Here is a 20,755-nt window from a genome sequence, read left to right as displayed (position 1 = left end):
CTAAAGAGCCTCTTGTTGAAGGTGGAGAGTGAAAAAGTTGGCTTAAAGCTCAGCATTCAGAAAACAAGGTCATGGCATCTGGTCCCATTACTTCATGGCAAATAGATGGAGAAATTGTGGAATCAGTGGAAGACTTTATTTTTGGGGGCTCTAAAATCACTGCAGATGGTGACGGCGGCCATGAAATAAAAAGATGGTTACTCCTTGGAAGAAAAGTTATGACCAACCTAGACAGTATATTAAAAAGCAGAGATATTACTTTGCCAACAAAGGTCTATCTAGCCAACGCTATGGTTTTTCCAGTGGTCATGTATGGATGTGAGTGTTGGACTATAAAGAAAGCTTAGTGCCATAGAATTGATGCTTTTGAACTGTGGTATTGGAGAAGACTCTTGAGAGTCCCTTGGACAGCAAGCAGATCCAACCAGTCCATCCTAACAGAGATCAGTCCTGAATGTTCATTGGAAGGACTGATGTTGAAGCTGAAACTCCAATACTTTGGCCACCTGATGCGAAGAACTGACTCATTTGAAAAGACCTTGATGCTGGGAAAGACTGAAGGCAGGAGGAGAAGGGGATGACAGAGGATGAGATGGTTGGATGGCATCACCGACTCAATGAACATGAGTTTGTGTAAACTCTGGGTGTTGGTGATGGACAGGGAGGCCTGGTGTGCTGCAGTCTACGGGGTTGCAAAGAGCCAAACACGACTGAGTGACTGACTGAACTAACTGAACTTGACACATTTTTCTGTCTTTTGCTTTTGTTTATTCAACCACACAGACCTACAAATCAATTACTCCCTGATGTTCTGCTCCAGTTAGCCCGTCCTTTATTACCATCTATCATATCCATGTGATAACTTGAATTTGGTCTGTTTTACTGGTTACTATTACAACTTTTTGCTTATTTTGATTACCTACACTAAATTCCCAGTTGTGTGCTATGTACCCTATGGAGCTTAATGGGGGTGGAGGGAGGAGCTTCACATTTTTGCTCAAGTTTGACCTGTATCTGTTTCCTACCTATTTGTAAGGGCTCAGTTCATGCTTAGGTAAGCTACATATCTCTCTCACTCATAATATCTGATGGCATTTACTGTAAATATGTCTCATGCACTAAAAAGCAGGACTGTATCCAAAATACATTTGGCTCAATCTATAGAAACATAACCACACTACTTTGGTAAAGTACAATAGCCATTTTGAGCTTGTTTCTTCATCTGGATTATTTGAATAAAAAGGCTTATTTTAAAAGGTAAATGGTAGGCTTGAAAAATATAACATTTTAAAACCATCTGAGACTACCTACATAGTAGGCAGAATGAAAGTCTATGCTATCATTTGAATTATTACAGTCTTCTATCATTAATTTTATCTTTCTTTATATGACTGCATTATCTCCAAACCTGATCCTAAAATTCTTATATATATATATGTTTCTGTATTTTTGCTATTTAAAGTTGGGGGATTGGATATAAAGGACTTTCAATTAATATTTGAAATGAGAATAAAACACTAAATTTCTAATTTTGATATTTCAATTTAAATTTTTCACTTTAACTATCACTTACATCATGAACTGCTTTAACTGAAGCATAATTTGATTTCCCAGCTAAGAAACTAATTTTATGAATATATTTATTCAGGAAAATTTTAATTACATCATTTTTATTTTCATATGATTACAGTGACAGAGAATTCTTAGAGCCATAATGACTGCATTTTAGCTGCAGTTCCGACATCAAATAGAGTCTTGGCAACAATGTCTGTGGCTTCGGATAACATTATATTAGCCTCTTGCCAACCCTGTAAGATGTACGTAGGCACTGTTGTGCCTCCTACCCCCTCAAAAGAGGATGTGAGAATAATTAATACTATGCAGTAGTGTATTCATCTTGAATGCCAAGAGGTCTGAGCCAATATCAAAAGTACGTGAGTTTCAGGCTGTTGCCTGCCAGGAATGTGCATCACATAATCTATTTCTAAACTGCAGAGTAGAATTGAGTAGGTGTTTGTTTTTTTAAACTTCTCAGTTTAGGAATTGATCAATATCAGGACCTAAACTATTGTGTCTTAAATGTAGACTTCAGAATAAAAGTTAGTTCCCAGTCCAGTTTTTTCTTTTTTTCATGTCCATATCTCCACATTTTTGCATGAATTCTTTAGGTGAGACTTACACATTCTTTTTCAACTTGAGTGCTGAAAGTACTAAAGTTTATAAAATACTGGAGAAATTTGTTCAAAACTGTTTTACTTGCTGCTTTTGTTATTCAGAAGTGAAGACAATCCATTTGACTAGATGCTTATCTCATGTCTTCAATTCTAAACAAATTATATTTCAAGTGTTTGACAAAAATAATTAGCTAGAGTGTGACACATTACTAAATAAAAACAACTTGTCATCTCTATATCTTGCAAACCAATTAATCTGTTTTAAAAAATAGTATCATGTTTTATGATGTAAAAAGCAATAATATTTTTAACTTTGAAAATATATGCAAAAAGGGATAAATGTAAGATCTCCTAGAGACTTCCCTAGTGATCCAATGGCTAAGACTCTGCACTCCCAATGCTGGGAGCCCAGGTTTAATCCCTGGTCAGGGAACCAGATTCAACATGCCACAACTAAGACCCAGAGAAGCCAAATAAATATATATTCAAAAGAAAATGTAAGATTTCCTTCTCTCTTTCCTTCCTTCAATTCTTATAATAACCTGAAATATAGGTATTAAATCATTTCAATGACAATAATATTAAATTTCAGAAAGGTGGAGTGATAAGCTCAGGGTCTCAGAGCATATTACTGACAAAGTTGATATTTCAATTTTATCTTGTGATAATAGATTGAATTCCTATACTGCCTCATAATTAATAAGTCTTGAAACTTCTTTGCCATTCTCTTGCTATTTACTCATACATCTTTTTTTAAAATTATGTTAATCTGTTTTTAAAGTCATTATATGCTCCACAAATATGAGATGCGATCAAATGTGCTTACTTCTCCTATTCTGTACTACATGTGTGATGTAAGCCTGGGAGGTCAAGGCATTTTCTACTTCTCTATATATCTCCAAAGGAGGGTTAATAACTTCAACACATTTTAATCATCTGTTGAGAAAAAACACAGAACTTGGCACCCTGATAATTGTAACTGTATCATAAACTATTCTGCAATATGTACCTTTTGACTACAAACAAGTTAGTAAACTCTCATAAGGGCTTTTACTCATAATTGAGTGCTGAGTTCAAATCCCAACTGCATTTGGAAGTCAGCTTCTCATCTTTAAGGTTTGTTATCTCCTTTTACAAGTTTTTTTTTTAATGTTTATTTTTCCCCACAGTATAGGTCACATTATAACTTATGATTTATTTTCTCAGACTGTAGAATTCTTGAAGTCAAGATCCAGTCTAGCTCATTTTCACCACCAATAGCACTTAATGTAATACGGGTACAGAGTAGGTATTCAATAGATAGTTATTGAACTAAGTAAACACACTTTTATATTATAACATGTCTCTCAGGAAAGTAAATTCTAAGATCATTGATCTGATAGTCACGCAAGCTCCATTTGCTCAAAAAGCATCCCATTAATATCTGACCTGTACTCTGTAATTTAAAATGATGATGTGATTGTTTCAAGAAAGTGAACGGACAAGGCTGGGCAACACTTCCCATCTCCCAGGTGTTGTGTGCTTTTTTGTGATAACCTCTGTCTCATTGTTTGTCCCATGGTCTGTATGTCCTAAACAACACTATACTCTTTGAGTTTTCTTATTTATTGATGCCTTGTTCTTAATACTGGTTAAATAAAAAAAAATCTCTATTTTTATTGTTGCAGTTAGTTTTTTTTTCAAAACCAAATATATCCTTGAGACATATATCTGGAATGTAAACAAAAGGACCCTAATATAAAAATAATCTGTTCTACATTTAAATCAAGTTCAATATGAATAAGAAAGGAACATGGAGAGAAGTTAAAAAAAGAATTCCTCAACAACACCGAAAACTTCTTCAGCTCTGTATTTACATGTGTGCTTATATGCATGTAGGCATACACACACACATTTTTAATCACACGATTATTATTAATTCCAAATATTTTAACTCCAATCTTATCAAGTGATTTTTTTTCTAAATCAAAGTTTATCATAAGAATTCTTAAGGAAGTGATTTTTATTATTCCACTTATGTATTCACCATATAGAACAGGTGGTCAAGGGAAAATGGATAAATTTACCTATTTTGTGTAACAAGACTAAAGCACCACTAAATTGTTGAGTAAATCATAGGCTGACAAAGATTTGATTTGTGAAATCTTGAAAATGTTGAATAACCTTACAATATTGGGGAGCTTCCTGCTACAAACTGTATTGTGCCGCTGGGTTTAAGCTTGGTCTCTGAGAGCAAAGGAATTTCAAATACCTCCCATAGATTCATAGAGCTTGTAACAATGACTAATCAGTGAGTATTTTCTGAGACTGCTTATGTTTTTTTAAAACTATCCTCAATAACATTCTTTAATTTTTTAATTTAATCTTTTGGCTGTGCTGCACCAGGCACATGGGATCTTATTTCCCTGACCAGGAATCAAATCTGTACCCCCTATATTGGAAGCACAGAGTTTTAACTACTGGACTGCCAGGGAAGTGCCAATAACAAGCTTTAGATAAGGCTGATTTAGAGTTAAGTCTTGGCTTTCAACTTCATCATTATGTAAATTTAAGTTGATGACTGACACACCTCATTGCTTTCAACCATAAATTTTGAATAATAGTAACAGTTCACTACTTTGCCAACAAAGGTCCATCTAGTAAAAGCTATGGTTTTTCCAGTAATCATGTGTGGATGTGAGCGTTGGACTATAAAGAAAGCTGAGCACCAAAGAATTGATGTTTTTGAACTGTGGTGTTGGAGAAGATTCTTGAGAGTCCTTTGGACTACAAGGAGATCCAACCAGTCCATCCTAAAGAAGATCAATCCTGAATATTCATTGGAAAGACTGATGTTAAAGCTGAAACTCCAATATTTTGGCCACCTGATGCAAAGAACTGACTCATTGGAAAAGACCCTGATACTGGGAAAGATTGAAGGTGGGAGAAGAGGACGACAGAGGATGAGATGGTTGGATGGTATCACCGACTCAATGGACATAAGTTTGAGTAAACTCCAGGGGTTGGTGATGGACAGGGAGGCCTGGCGTGCTGCAGTCCATGGGGTCCCAAAGTGTCAGACATGACTGAACAACTGAAATGAACTGAACAATTCACTTTGTTTTTGAAAGGGTTGCTGCTAATGTATATGATTCATTCAACAAGTGACCTACAAATGATAGAAACAGAAGGCCTGAAATTTCTCCCAGGGCACCTTTAGAAAACTGGATCATGTTCAGTCACCTACCATGCAAGATATGGGTGGCATCACTGACTCAATGGACCTGAGTTTGAGCAAGCTCCTGGGAGATAGTGAAGGACAGGGAAGCCTGGTGTGCTGCAGTTCATGGGGTCATAAGGAGTTGAACATGACTGAGTGACTGAACAATAACAAGATATTATATAGATGAATTCTAATGTGCAAATTCTAAGCTGTTAACCATAACAGTTATCTGTGATATGCTGATAATTACTTGAACAGGATTTCAAAAAGAGTGAAAGGATCCTTCTGAGATATTTGAGAAGACTTCATGGAAGAAGGGTTTTGAAAATAAACATTATTTAGAAGTCTGGAAAAAAGAGGAGAAAAATTCAGCAAGAGAACTACATAAACAAAGTTACAAACAAAAGGGACAAACATGAGATTTTTTCCCCCAAGCATTTAGAGAATTGGCTTTAGAAGTGCAGAGAAACACAGGAGATAGCAGAAAATATTTTGACAGATATGCTAGGGTCATATTACAAAGGGTATTGAATGTGGAAAAAAAAACACAGGAGTTAATTTTAACATCAAACAAAATGAATAAAATTTTTAGATGAGTGAAATATCATGATAAATAAAAATTATATTAATGAAAATTAGAAAGAGGAGACTATAGTCATCTCTTTGAGACCCCATGGACTGTAGCCCATCAGGCTCTTCTGTCTGTTGAATTCTTCAGGCAGAAATACTAGAGTGGGTTGCCATCCCCTTCTCCAGGTTATCTTTCCAACCCAGTGTTCGCACCTGGGTTTCCTGCATTGCAGGCAGATCCTATACCATTTGAGCCACTGGAGGCTCAATACAGCCATGGAGGGGACTCAGGAATAGAAGAAGTAATGATGCAGCTGACTGGAGGGAGAAAAGGAAGAGGGACAGGAAGTGCTTGATTTTATTCATATTTATTTGAAAAAGCAGCAGAACTTATAAGTGAAAACAGCCAGTAGGAAGGAGAAGAGATGCAGGTTTCAGTGGCATCTTAATGTTTTAGAATTAACAGTTATCTTACAGATAACTAATCATCATTGGCAAATGAAAAATTGAGAGCCAGAGAAGTTGAGAAATTCGTTTGTGAATTGAATTTGCAGATCTGTTCCAGTCTTGATCTAGTATCATTTCCATCATAATGACATCTTCAGATCAGATCAGTCGCTCAGTCATGTCCGACTCTTTACGACCCCATGAATTGCAGCACGCCAGGCCTCCCTGTCCATCACCAACTCCCGGAGTTCACTGAGAGTCACGTCCATCGAGTCAGTGATGCCATCCAGCCATCTCATCCTCTGTTGTCCCCTTCTCCTCCTGCCCCCAATCCCTCCCAGCATCAGAGTCTTTTCCAATGACATCTTAGCAGTGAGAATGAATGGAGTCCCCAAAGAAGACTTAGATTGTCTAGAGAAGAACTCAGGAAGCTTAAATATGTGGAATGCAAGTGCAGAGAAAGAGAAAAGAGGGATATCAGTCAGTAAGGAAAATCACAGGAGTGGGTCAGAGATAGAAGGGAAATCATTATATCCTAGTTCATCTGAATTGAGGGAGAAAAATATAAGATGGTGTTCTGTTGATTCAGTATTTAAAGAGAAGGATGGCAAATAGAAGCTATTCTATTTGGCAATAGGAAAATTGGCAGACACCTGAGTAAATGAGATTATAAGTGAAGCAGGGAGAAATAAATTAGAGAGGAATTTTCAAGAGGCTTGGAAAAAGGACAGCAGAATTACACTGGTTTATTTATTTCATAATAAAGGAAGTATAGACAAATTTGAAGACAGAGACAAAGGATCTACATTAGCGAGACAGTTCACATTAGCCAGTTGTGGATAGCTATGGGAATAGATGTATTCGAGGATGAGAATAAAGAACTTTAAAACACAATAGGTTAGCTTTAGCCATAAAAAGGGGTTATTTTTTTCAAGATTAAAAGGAGAGATAAAAGCATATATAAGTTACAGAAACACAAATGTTAAACTAGAAATAAAGATAAAAGTGAACACATACCAAATTTATATCTTTATTGATTGGTCTGTTTGGAGTAAAAGTCAAACTCACTTACACATAAATAATAAGACCATGAGGGATGAATGAATTATTTCAGAAAGAGTGGAATTTCTGCAGAAGTTGGCATATGAGGAGAATTAAGGAGATTAATAAGGATATTATATTAGAAATGTTTTAGGGTATGAACAACAAAATAGCTAGCAGTGGCTTAAGACATTTAAATATCTCCCACTACAAGAAGTGTAGACGTAGGTATTTTCAAAATTGTCTCAGCAACTCAGTAATATCAAAGAATATTGGGTCAGCTTCTCTAGATTTCTCTTGGCTTTTCGGCTATGGTCAAATGATCACATCTTCATATGACAACAAGTAGGGTGAAAGGAAGAGATAGTGAAAATAGAAAATCTCCTCATGCTTCCCTGCTGGCTCAGTTGGTAAAGAATCTGCCTGCAGTGCTGGAGACCCAGGTTCAATCCCTGGGTTGGGAAGATCCCCTGGAGACGGGAATGGCAACCCACTCCAAAATTCTTGAATGGAGAATTCCATGGACAGAGGAGCCTGGCGGGCCACAGTCCATGGGTTGCAAAGAGTTGGACACAACAGAGTGACTAACACACACATCTGTAGATTTCTCTTGGCTTTTCAACTATGGTCCAATGATCATATCTTCATATAACAACAAGTAAGGTGAAAGGAAGAGACAGTGAAAATAGAAAATCTCCTCATACATTTTTCTCTTTTAATATGAAACAAAATTATGTGAAGCTGATTTTATTTACATCTTGTGAAAGAATCCAGGTGAAAAGAACGAGTGAACAAAGTCTGATCTCTCTTACTTCCTTAAGTGGTCTATATTATATATGATGATTGCAGTTATTTTTTAGTGACTGTACTGCTTTTAATTACAAAAACCTATTGATAATGTCTGAAGCACGGTACAAATAACCTTGCTTGATCAGGGTTGCCTCATCACTACTTTGAGTATTATTTAGTGTCAAATACCAAGAATGAACACCATAATACCATGCCAAAAAGTATTTTATTTAAAAAGACTTTGCATCTTTTCAAACTGTAGGACTGTAGTATTCCATCCACTAATACACACTAAGTCACTTCAATTATGTCCGATTCTTTGAGACCCTATGGACTGTAGCTCTCCAGGATCCTGTGTCCGTCGAATTCTTCAGGCAAAAATACTGGAGTGGGTTGCCATGCCCTTCTCCAGGGAATCTGCCACCCTGAGGGATCAAACTCACTAATCTAATGACCAAATACAAATTTTCACCTGTGACCTGTATTATGCCAAATGTTATAGCATGAATTGTTAAAAAAAAAACAAAACAAAACACAACACATATGGGAAGGAGTAAAAAGTTCATAGTGCCAGTCTAATTTTGGATGGAGAAAGGATCATAGGTGTCTTCTTTCATATTGAGTAAGGTGTATGAATAGCTAACTGATAAAAAGTACAGTATTTTCATATGCTAATTCACAAAACAAGTCATAGAAACGTTAAGAAGATTGAAATTATACCAAGCATTTTTCTGGTCCCAATGGTATGAAACTAGAATCGATTACAAGAAGAAAACTGAAAAGCTCATAAATATGTGGAAATTAAGCAACATGCTACTGAAAAAAATGGGCCAAAGAATAAATAAATAAAAGTATATTGAGACAAATGAAATCAGAAGTACTACATATCAATACTTATAGGATGCAGCAGAAAATAGTCCTAAAAGGTAAGTTCATAACAGTAAATTTCTACATTAAGAAAACAACTGTGGCGGATTCATTTTGATATTTGGCAAAACCAATACAATATTGTAAAGTTAAAAAAAAAAAAAAAGAAAACAAAAGAGCTCAAATAAACTACCTAACTTTATAACTCAAGAAACTAGAAAAAGAACAAATGAAACTCCAAATTGATAAAAGGAAGGAAGAAAATATCGAAGATTAGAGCAGAAATAAATTGGACAAGAGGCAAAAAAGACAATAGAAAGGACACATTAAACTAAGAGCTTGGTTTTTTGAAAAGATAAACATTACAACTGATATCACAGAGATACAAAGGATCTTAAGAGACCGTCACGAGCAATTATTGGTCAACAAACTGGGCCATCTGGAAGACATGAGTGAGTTTCTAGAAACATGTAATCTACCAAGACTGAGTCATGAAGAAACAGAAAATATGTATAGACCATTTATTAGTAAGGAGTTTGAATCAGTGATCAAAAACCCCTGAACAGCAAAAAAAGCCCCACACCAGATTACTTCACTAGTGGAGTCTACAAACAATTAAAGGAGAATCAACACCATCCCTAAAATTCTTCTAAAAATATAGAATAGTAGGGAACATGTCAAAATTCATTTTAGAAGGCCAGCATTACCATGATATCAAAGACAGCCAAAGATTCTATTTGAAAATAAAATTACAGGCAAATATCCCTTTTGAACATGGATGCAAAAATCATCATTAACATATTAACAAAATGACTTCAACAATACATTAAAAGGATCATATACCATGATAATAGGGGAATTTATTCTAGAGGTGCAAGGACGGTTTGACATTCACAAATCAATTAATATAATAAACCACATTAACAAAATAAATGATAAAAAAATCATATGATCACCTCAATAGATGCAAAAAACAATTTGACAAAGTTCAATATCATTTAATGAAAAAAACTCTCAACAAAATGAGAATAGAGGGAATAAAAGTTCAATAGAATAAAGGCCATTTAGGACAAGCCTGCAACTAACTTCATACTGAATGGTGAGAAACTGAAAGCTTTTCCTCTAAGATGAGGAACAAGAGGATGCTCATTCTCACCACTTTTATTCAAGATAGTTCTGGAAGTCACAGCCAGAGGAATTAGGCAAGAAAAAAAGCCATCTAAATCAAAAACAAAGATGCAAAACTGTTTCTATTTGCAGATGACATGATATTATGTACACTAAACACTGAAGAGTACAAAAAAAAAAAAAAAAAGAAAGAAAACACCCTGTTAGAACTATTAAACAAATTCAGTAAAGTTTCTGGATACAAAATCACTATACAAAAAATAGTTATGTTTCTATACACTAATAGCAAGCTATCATAAAGAGAATATTCTTTAAATCCCATTTACAACCATATCAAAAAGAATAAAATACCAAGGAACAAATTTAAACAAGAGTGAAAGACATGTACACTGAAAACTATAAAATAGTAATGAAAGGTACTGAAGAAGATACAAGTAAGTGAAGAGATATTCCATGCTCATGGATTGGAAGAATGTAGTATCGTTAAAATGGTCATGCTACTCAAAGCAACCTAAAGATATTACGCAATCCTTCTCAAAATTATAATGGCTTGTTGTACAAAATACAACAAAAATTCATCAAATTGTATGGAACCACAAAAACTCTTGAATATCCAAAACAATCCTGACAAAAAATAAACCTTAAGACATAACACTTTTTGATTTCAAGCTATGTTACAAAACTCTAGGAATCAAAATAGTATGATACTGGCATAAAAAAATCACAGGCATAGATGATGGAACAAAATGAAGAACCCGTAGATAAATTCATGCTTATATAGTCAACCAATATTCGACAAAGAATCCAAGAACTCTCAACTGAGAAAAGATAGTCTTCAATTAATGTTGAATGGAAAACTGGACAACCACATGCAAAAGAATGAAACTGGACTCTGATTTTATAGCATACAAAAAGTCAACTCAAAATGGATTAAAGATTTAAACATACCTGAAATAATAAACCTCATAGAAGAAAGTAGGGGGTAACCTCCTCAGCATTCATCTTGACAATAATCTTTTATATTTGATACTAAAACCAAAGACACAAAAGCAAAAATAAACAAGTGATAATATATCATACTAAAAATCTTCTGCATAGCAAAGGAAACCACCAACAAAATGCAAAGGCAGCCTACTGAATGGGAGAAATATTTGTAAATTGCGTGTCTTATAAAGGCTTAAAATCTAAATGTATAAAAATTCATTCAACTCAGTAGCACATAAAACAAACCATATGATTAAAACATGGGCAGAGGAACTAAATAGACATTCATCCAACGAAGATATCCAAATTGTCAGCAGGTACATGAAAAGACACTCAACATCACTAAGCCTCAGAAATGAAAATCAAAACTGCAATGAGATATCACCTCACACCTATAAGAATGGCAATTATCAAAAAGACAAGAGATAGCAAATGCTAGTGAGGATGTGGAGAAAAGGGAACCTTTGTACATTGTTGGTGGGAATGTAAATTGGTGAGTCCACTATGGAAAACAGCATGGACTTACCTCAAAAAATTAAAAATGAATTACCATAGGATCCAGCAAATCCACAAAGATACAAAACCACTAATTCTGTACACTCTCACTTACTGCAGCATGATTTACAATAAAGAAGACATGGAAAACTTAATCCATTAACTGATGAATGAATAAAGAAGATGTAGTGTATGTGTGTATATACATATATACATAGTCAGTGATAAACAAGTGTTGTATTTTGCAACACAATGGATAGACTTTGAGGTGATTATGCTAAGTGAAGTAACCAGACAGAGTAAGACAAATAATGTATCGCCTCACATATATGTGAAATTAAAAAACAAAACAAAACATAGAAACAGAACAGATTGAGTTGCCAGATGCAGGAGGTGAGAATGAGGGTAAGAGAATTGGGTAAAGGTGGTCAAAAGATACAACTTTCTGGTTATAAGATAAATAAGCCCTGGGATTTATAGCATGGTTATTATAATTCACAAGACTGTATTGTATATTTGAAATTTGCTAAGTTTATCTTTAAAATGTTCATCACCAGAAAAAATGCAACTTATTTGAGGTGATAAATGTTAATAACTTACTGTGGTAATCATTTCACAATATATGCATATATCAAATCAGTGGGTTGTGCATCTAAAACTAATACGAAGGTGTGTGTCTATTATATCTCAATAAAACTGGGAATAAAAAGGAAATTCCAGGAAACAGTATCCTGTATCTGTTAGTATGTGGCTCAATAAACTTGAGCCTGTTGTTTAGTCTCTCAAAAAAAAAAATAAATAAATAAAACATTTAAATATATCATTCAAATAATAGTATGGCACACACCCCAAACCAGGCAACCTTCCCTTAATTTTAAAAGTGAGAAAACATTTTGTGATTGGAGTTCTTTTTATCTGTAGAATGATAATCACAGGAAAACTTTAAAGAGTAGGCATGTTGCATTGATTTAAAAGTGTCTTGAAAGATACATAATCTTTTTTTAAAAAAATTGGTACTATTTAGATCCTCTAATAGGAAAAGAAGTTTCCAGGTATCATTTAACACGAGATTGGTGAATTTTGTCAAAAATTATAAAATCACAAATGAACCTAAACATACCGCATTAATTTATTTGAATACCCGAACAAACAGCTTTGATCAGATCTTTTCTGAGTTTTTTTACATTTCTTTTAAATGACATATGGCAAGATTCAGCACGTTATCATACCACCACAATCCATGTGAAAGATCGAGTGGTATTAACTTTGTACAAAGATAAGTAATTAGATAATTAGATATGTGGTTCTTGTTTATGCAAATTCTGTCACAGAAGGGAAGCAATACTGTACAATGAACAATGTATATACTAATATATGTTGAATAGGGGCCTCTGGGTTAATATGGATCTGGATTCCTGAAAGAGCTCTACCTCTGTGTAAACTTCCATCAGTGATTAGACTCTCTGACTTTTAGTTTCTTTATGTGTAATATATTGACGTGAGAGTTGGACCATAAAGAAGTCTGAGCACCAAAGAATTGATGCTTTCAAACTGTGGTGCTGGAGAAGAATCTTGAGAGTCCCTTGGGCAGCAAGATCCAACCAGTGAATCCTAAAGGAAATAAATCCTAAATATTCATTGGAAGGACTGATGCTGAAGCTGAAACTCCAATACTTTGGCCATCTGATGCAAAGAGTCAACTCATTGGGAAAGACCTTGATGCTGGGAAAGATTGAGGGCCAGAGGAGAAGGGGCTGACAGAGGATGAGATGGTTGGATGGCATCACTGACTTAATGGACATGACTTTGAGCAGACTCTGGGAAGTAGTGAAAGACAGGGAAGCCTGGCATGCTGCAGTCGATGGGGTTACAAAGGTAGGACATGACTAAGCTACAGAAAAACAACAACATGTGTAATATAGGAATAATCACATTAAGTGAGACGGTACATACTTTTCATGGGACTGGCCATGTTCTAAGTAATCAGTAATTGTGAACTACGAATGATATAGCTTTTACACATACTAAAGGTCTTTTTTTTTTTTTTTAATATTTACTCAAAAGAGTTGGAAATAGCTTCCATAAGAGTCCAGATTTCTCCTATATGGCAAATTAATGTAAGATGTCAGTAATAAAAGAAACAACATAAAAATTCCCCTGTGTCATGTAACTATAGGGTGTTTCTGGAAGAAAGCTGTCCTACCTAATCAGCTATTACAAAACAGTTGACCTGTTAAGGCAGGGCCAGATAGGAGCTTGATTCAATACTCCCTACTTTACTGCAAAATCAAATCTGATATGTCCTCAGTTCATGTTTTTTATTTTTTTCATAGTTTTCCAGGGCCCCTTTTTGTTGAATTCCCATTGCCCATGGAGGGGATTAGGTGGGAATGTTCTGATTTCTACCACCATAGATTGGTTTTGCTTGTTCTGAGCTTTATATAAGTATATGTTTCATGCCCTTTAATGTTTGATTGGGTTCTTTCACTCAGCATACTAATTTTGAATTTCATCCCTGTTACTGTGTTTATTAGATTAAAACAAACAAACAAGCACTTTTACTGTACATAAAAGTTTTAAGGATAGTTCAAAGAATTTCTGTAAAACCATTCACCCAAATTGCCAATTGTCAGTGTTTTACCACATTTATTTTCTCTTTCTGAGCCACTTGAGTTGAGCTGCAGAAGTTATGCCTCTTTACCCCTAAATATTTCCATTATATTGCCTGAAGATATCAGAACATCAGTGCACTTAGCAAAGTCAGAAAATCCACATGAAGATAATACTAACATCTAATCTAGACACCTTATTGAAATTCTATCATATTTGCCAACATTTTCCTTTATAGGGAAAACATGATTTTTGGTTCAAGATCCAATCTAGGATCATGTATTGTGTTTACTTTTCAGGTCTCTTTGGGATTATTTAGTTAGGAACAGTTTCTTGGTCTGAATTTGTCTTTCATAGTCTTGATATTTTTGAAGAGCATTTTGTCCTTGAATTTGGGTTGTCTGATATTTCCTCATTATTAAATTCAGGCTATGCTTTATTTGGCAGAAATGTCATGGGGATGATGCTGTATCCTCAGTACCTCCTATCAAGAGGCTCATGATGTCATTTTGCTCCATTAGTTGTGACGCTTACATCAGATACCTGGCTAAGTTGGGGTCTGTCCGTTTTTTCTTCTACAAAAGTATTAGCTTTCACTTTGTTATTAAGAAATATTTTGAAGAGGGTTAATTTACTTCATTAAAATAAAAATGCTGAGTCATCTTTCCTTCTACGGCTACACCACAGTTTGTTAATTTATGTGCCTTGTTAATGGGAATGAAGTTTCCAGGTTTGTGCTACTATGAATAAAACTGCTATGAACATTCTACAGCAGCTGTTTTTGTAGACCTGCATTTCTGTTCCTGTTGTGTAGATGCTAGGAGTGAAATTGCAGGGGTATCCAGTAGAGATAAGGGTAATTAAAAAACAAAACAAAAGAAAAACACAAAAAAACAGAAAGCTTTCCAAGATGGTAAAATTGTTCCCACTGTTCCAAATCTTGCCAATATTTGGCATAGACTTCTTTTTACAATTTGAGCCATTTGAGTGGGAGGCAAATGGCATCTCATTTTGATTTTTATTTTGATTTCCCTGATGACTAATACTGGACATAATTTAATGTGCTTATTGGCCATGCATATATCTTCTTTTGTGAAGTATTTTTTGAAAGTATATTTTGCCCACTTAATATAGTGAGTGAAAGTCGCTCAGTCATGTCTGACTCTTTGTGACCCGATCGACTATACAGGCCACAGAATTCTCCAAGCCAGAATACTGGAGTGGGTAGCCTTTCCCTTCTCCAGGGGATATTTCCAACCCACTGATAGAACCCAGGTCTCCCACATTGCAGGCAGAGCAAACTCTTTATCAGCTGAGCCACAAGGGAAGCCCCACTTAATATAGGGCTTTATTTATTTATTATTGTTTTGTAGTAAATTTCTTTGCATATTCTAGATATGCTTCTTTCTTTTATTATTCTTTTTTTATGGATTATTTATTTATTCTGGACACCTGTCCTTTGCTATATGTATTGATGGCAAAGATTTTCTTCCAGCTTTGTGCTTGCCATTTCATTCCTTAAAATGGTATCTTTATATTTGTAAAAGTCCTGATTTTAATGAAACCCAATTTTCGTTAAAAATTATGGCTAATAGTTTATTCATACTAAGAATTTCTTTCCAAAACTCAAATTTGCGAAGATGTTTTTCAATGTCTTCTAAAGCTTTGTAGCTTTGGCATTAGCTTATCTCCTACCACAACTGCCATAAAATATGCTGCGCTCACACCAGACCGCCAATGGTCTTTAGGTGGCTTAGGTGTTTAATTCATTTGTTAGATTGGCACATGCTGCAACTTCCATTGTCTTGTAAACTCTTACTCATCTTTAAATCTGCTCTCTGTTCATGTTATTTTAACTTTCTTAAGATAGATTTACCTCTCTTTCTCTCCTTAGAACTTTGTAGGTCCATACGACCCTTATCAGATTGATATAAATAGTTGTGTCTTTGCCACTAGACAAGAAGGCTACTCACTGGTTAGCCTGCTTGTTACATTTACTAAATGGTTAGTTACATTTTAGATTTAAGTAGTTTATATATACCACATGTGGAGAAGGCAATGGCACCCCACTCCAGTACTCTCGCCTGGAAAATCCCATGGGCGGAGGAGCCTGGTAGGCTGCAGTCCATGGGGTGGCAAAGAGTTGGACACAACTGAGCGACTTCACTTTCACTTTTCACTTTCACGCACTGGAGAAGGCAATGGAAACCCACTCCAGTGTTTTTGCCTGGAGAATCCCAGGGACGGAGGAGCCTGGTGGGCTGCCGTCTATGGGGTCACACAGAGTCGGACACGACTGAAGTGACTTAGCAGCAGCAGCAGCAGCAGCATATACCACATGACAATCTTTGATGTGGCATTTCATTAATAATAATGAATTATTGTCTTAATGCAGTTAGTATATTGGTAAAATAATTATCAAAAACTCTGAGGAGCCTCTACTAAGTTTGAATTGTTGTGGTAGGAACTGATGACACAAAAATGATGAAAAAGGACAAACTAAAACATACTGCTATATTTTTATGGCATTTACAATTTAATGGGTGATTTGGCAGGTAATTACAAGATAAAGTATTTATTATCTTAAGAGAGATATGGAGGAGGCAATTCTGAGGGTCCATAGAGAATATATCTAGAACAAGCTCAGGGAAGATGTGTTGGAGAGAACCATGTACATAGAGCCAGGAGTGTAACTTAGGGCTTGTAACTTAGACTTAGTAAAGTCTAACCTAGATAGCATATTGAAAAGCAGAGACATTACTTTGCCAACAAAGGTCCGTTTAGTCAAGGCTATGGTTTTTCCAATGGTCATGTATGGATGTGAGAGTTGGACTGTGAAGAAAGCTGAGCGCCAAAGAATTGATGCTTTTGAACTGTGGTGTTGGAGAAGGCTCTTGAGAGTTCCTTGGACTGCAAGGAGATCCAACCAGTCCATTCTAAAGGAGATCAGTCCTGTGTGTTCTTTGGAAGGGATGATGTTAAAGCTGAAATTCCAGTACTTTGGCCACCTCATGCAAAGAGTTGACTCATTGGAAAAGACTCTGATGCTGGGAGGGATTGGGGGCAGGAGGAGAAGGGGACGACAGAGGATGAGATGGCTGGATGGCATCACTGACTCGATGGACGTGAGTTTGAGTGAACTCTGGAAGATGGTGATGGACAGGGAGGCCTGGCATGCTGCGATTCATGGGGTCACAGAGTCAGACATGACTGAGTGACTGAACTGAACTGAACTGAACAGGTTATCAATTTTTCAGAGTTCTCTGAAAAACCTGTTGGAGAAGACTCTTGAGAGTCCCTTGGGCTGCAAGGAGATCAAACCAGCCCATGCTAAAGGAAATCAGTCCTGAATATTTATTGGAAGGACTGGGGCTGAAGCTGAAACTCCAATACTTTGGGCACCTGATGAGAAGAACTGACTCATTGGAAAAGACCCTGATGCTGGGAAAGATTTCTAGAGTGCTTATGTTGGTTCTAGGGACTAGCTCCTGAGAACTCGTAAAAGAACCTTCTCCATGTCTCTATTATGATAATCAACATAATATATTTTAATTGTTTGCTGAGTCCCATTAAATTGTATATGCTTTAAAACATAAGCTGTGCATTGTTTTATCATTTATTACTTTTATTGTTGTTTTTAAGAAATAAGTATTCTTTTTGTCCCATCTGGTGACCAAACTAAAAATGCATGGATTCCCTGGAGGTTGTACATAGTTAAGAATAAAAGAGACTGGATTTCAAAAGGCAAAATGTAAAGAACATGCCACATAAGGTGTCACTGATGTTGAAAGCCTGTGATTCAAACCAAGTGGATGAGGCAAAATTGGTTCTTTTTATTTGATTACAGCAAGAAGTAAAAAGGCAACTGAGCTAGGGAAAAAGAGAGAATCAGTAGAAAGAAAGAGATGGAAGTTGAAGAATGGAATTTTCTTGGTCCTGGTGTGTGAGGGGTGTATATCCGCAAAGTCTTCCCTTAACATGGGGGCCTCTAAGGACATAGCTGGATACTAAGGAGGCTATTCTGGTGTAAGGAAATGAAGTTTGGTGATGTTGGCTTGGCAGTGAAAACTGCCTACAGAAAAATGTAGCAATTTGGGAGTGTGGATAGTGCAGAATTTGGGGAGAGATGTAACATGGTGAGAGAGAGCAAAAACTATCCCCAGTTTCCGTGAGAAATGAGTTTGTCTGGAGAAGATTCATAGATTTCCAATAGGCCTAAGTTAGTCTGTGAAAGAATCTGGAAGGGTGAGTCATTTCTCTGCCACCAAATGGGGTTACTCCCATTAGAGACAGCCTAGAACGCCATCTGGAAATTTTTTTTCAACTGGAAAATTTCTTTAAAATTGGAGTATAATTGCTTTATAATGTTGTGTTAGTTTCTGCTGTACAGCTAAGTAAATCAGTCACCCATATTTATATTCTCTCCTCCTTGGATTTCCTTCCGATTTAGGTCACCATAGAACACTCAGAAGAGTTTCCTGTGCTATACAGTTCATTTTTGTTAGTTATCTATTTTATACATAGTACTGTATATATGCCAATCCCAATCTCCCAACCCATCCTACAAACAATAAATGCTGGAGAGGGTATGGAGAAAAGGAAACCCTCTTTTGAGTGTGGGTTGCAGTGGTGAGAACACCAGATCCTAGCCACCAGACCAGTAGTCAGTGACAAAGGCTCTGGCCTTTGACTTTGCAGAAAATAGTTTCCACAAAGACAGAAAGTAGTGAAACAAGTAAAGTGTCTACTAAGAGGAAAAATGTATAGTACATGTGGATATGTACACATCGATGGGAATGAAACTGGTAGAGTCACTATGGAGAACAGTGTGGGGCTTTCTTAAAAAACTAAAAATAGAAATACCATATGACCCAGCAATCCCACTCCTGGGCATATATCCAGAGAAAATGATAATTCAAAAAGATACATGCACCCCAATGTTCATTGCAGCACTATTTACAATAACCAGGACATGCCTGTGTGTTCAGTAGCTAAGTAGTGCCTGACTCTTTGTGGCCCAATGGACTGTAACCTGCTAAGCTCCTCTGTCCATGGGATTTCCCAGACAAGAATACTGAAGTGGCTAACCAGTACAGGAACACAACCTCAATGCCCATCAACAGAAGAATGGATAAAGAAGATTTGGTACATACATACAAACAAATATTACTCAGCCATTAAAATGAATGAAATGTGACATTTGCAGAGATGTGGATGGACCTAGAGACTGTCTTAGAGATTGAAGTAAGTCAAAAAGAGAAAAACAAATATTTTATATTAATGCGTATGTGTGAATCTATGTAAATGGCACAGATGAACTTAATTCCATCTGGATTTTGAGGGAGGCAGTCATCCTTCCCTGAACTGGGGTTCAGCTGGGGATCTGCAGACGGAGAAGGCTTCAGACGCTGAGATCAGTTTTGGATGCTGTCCAGGCTGAAAGCTAGCTGGGATACCGCTCATCCTGAGGCAGGAGGCAGATGGGCACCCCAGGGTAAAGCAATTGAAGATTCATTCCCTATTGACCAAATCTCTAAGACAAGAATAGTAGGACGATTAAGGGAGAAGGCTGGGCCCTGCCCAGATCACATATCTCTCACTCCTGATGTCAGGAGACCTCCTCGACCACATGTGCATAGAAAAGCTCCTTGTAGACCAATGAGGTGAGCAATGTCAAGGGCAAGGAATGTCCTACCTAGATGCCTTTTTGGTAAAATCCATCTTGGATAAGAGATGCATGCACATACATGGGAGGATCCGGAGATATACTAAACGTGGACTGTGAACCAGCAAACTCAAAATGATTGGCCAAAGGAAACCCAGAAGAAATAACCCATAAAAATAATTTGAACTGCCGTGAGGGTGCGACTCAGTGACTCTCTTTCCCTGAATCTGCCCATATGCCTATCCACACATACTGTACTTTTTTCCTCTTAATAAGTTATTTACTTGATCCACTACTTTGTCTTTGTGGAAATTCTTTTCTACAAAGCCAAACACCAGAGTCTTTGTCACTGATGACTGGTTTAGTGGCTAGGATCTGGTACTTTCACTGCCGCCACCCAGCCTCAATCTCTGGTTGGGAATCCAAGCTCTGCTCCAAGCAGGTGCAGACTGAAGCCACCTGAGATCAACCCCAGGTACTGACTAAAGTTCAATAGCTAGCTGCTGCTGCTAAGTCACTTCAGTCGCGTCTGACTCTGTGCGATCCCATAGACGGCAGCCCACCAGGCTCCTCTGTCCCTGGGATTCTCCAGGCAAGAACACTGGAGTGGGTTGCCATTTCTTTCTCCAGTGCATGAAAGTGAAAAGTGAAAGTGAAGTTGCTCAGTCGTGTCTGACTCTTCATGACCCCAAGGACTGCAGCCTACCAGGCTCTTCCATCCATGGGATTTTCCAGGCAAGAGTGCTGGGGTGGGGTGCCATTGCCTTCTCTGTCAACAGCAAG

Source organism: Bos javanicus, chromosome 28 (assembly GCF_032452875.1).
Source record: "Bos javanicus breed banteng chromosome 28, ARS-OSU_banteng_1.0, whole genome shotgun sequence".
NCBI classification, from domain to species: Eukaryota; Metazoa; Chordata; class Mammalia; order Artiodactyla; family Bovidae; genus Bos; species Bos javanicus.
This window is presented reverse-complemented; position numbering follows the sequence as displayed.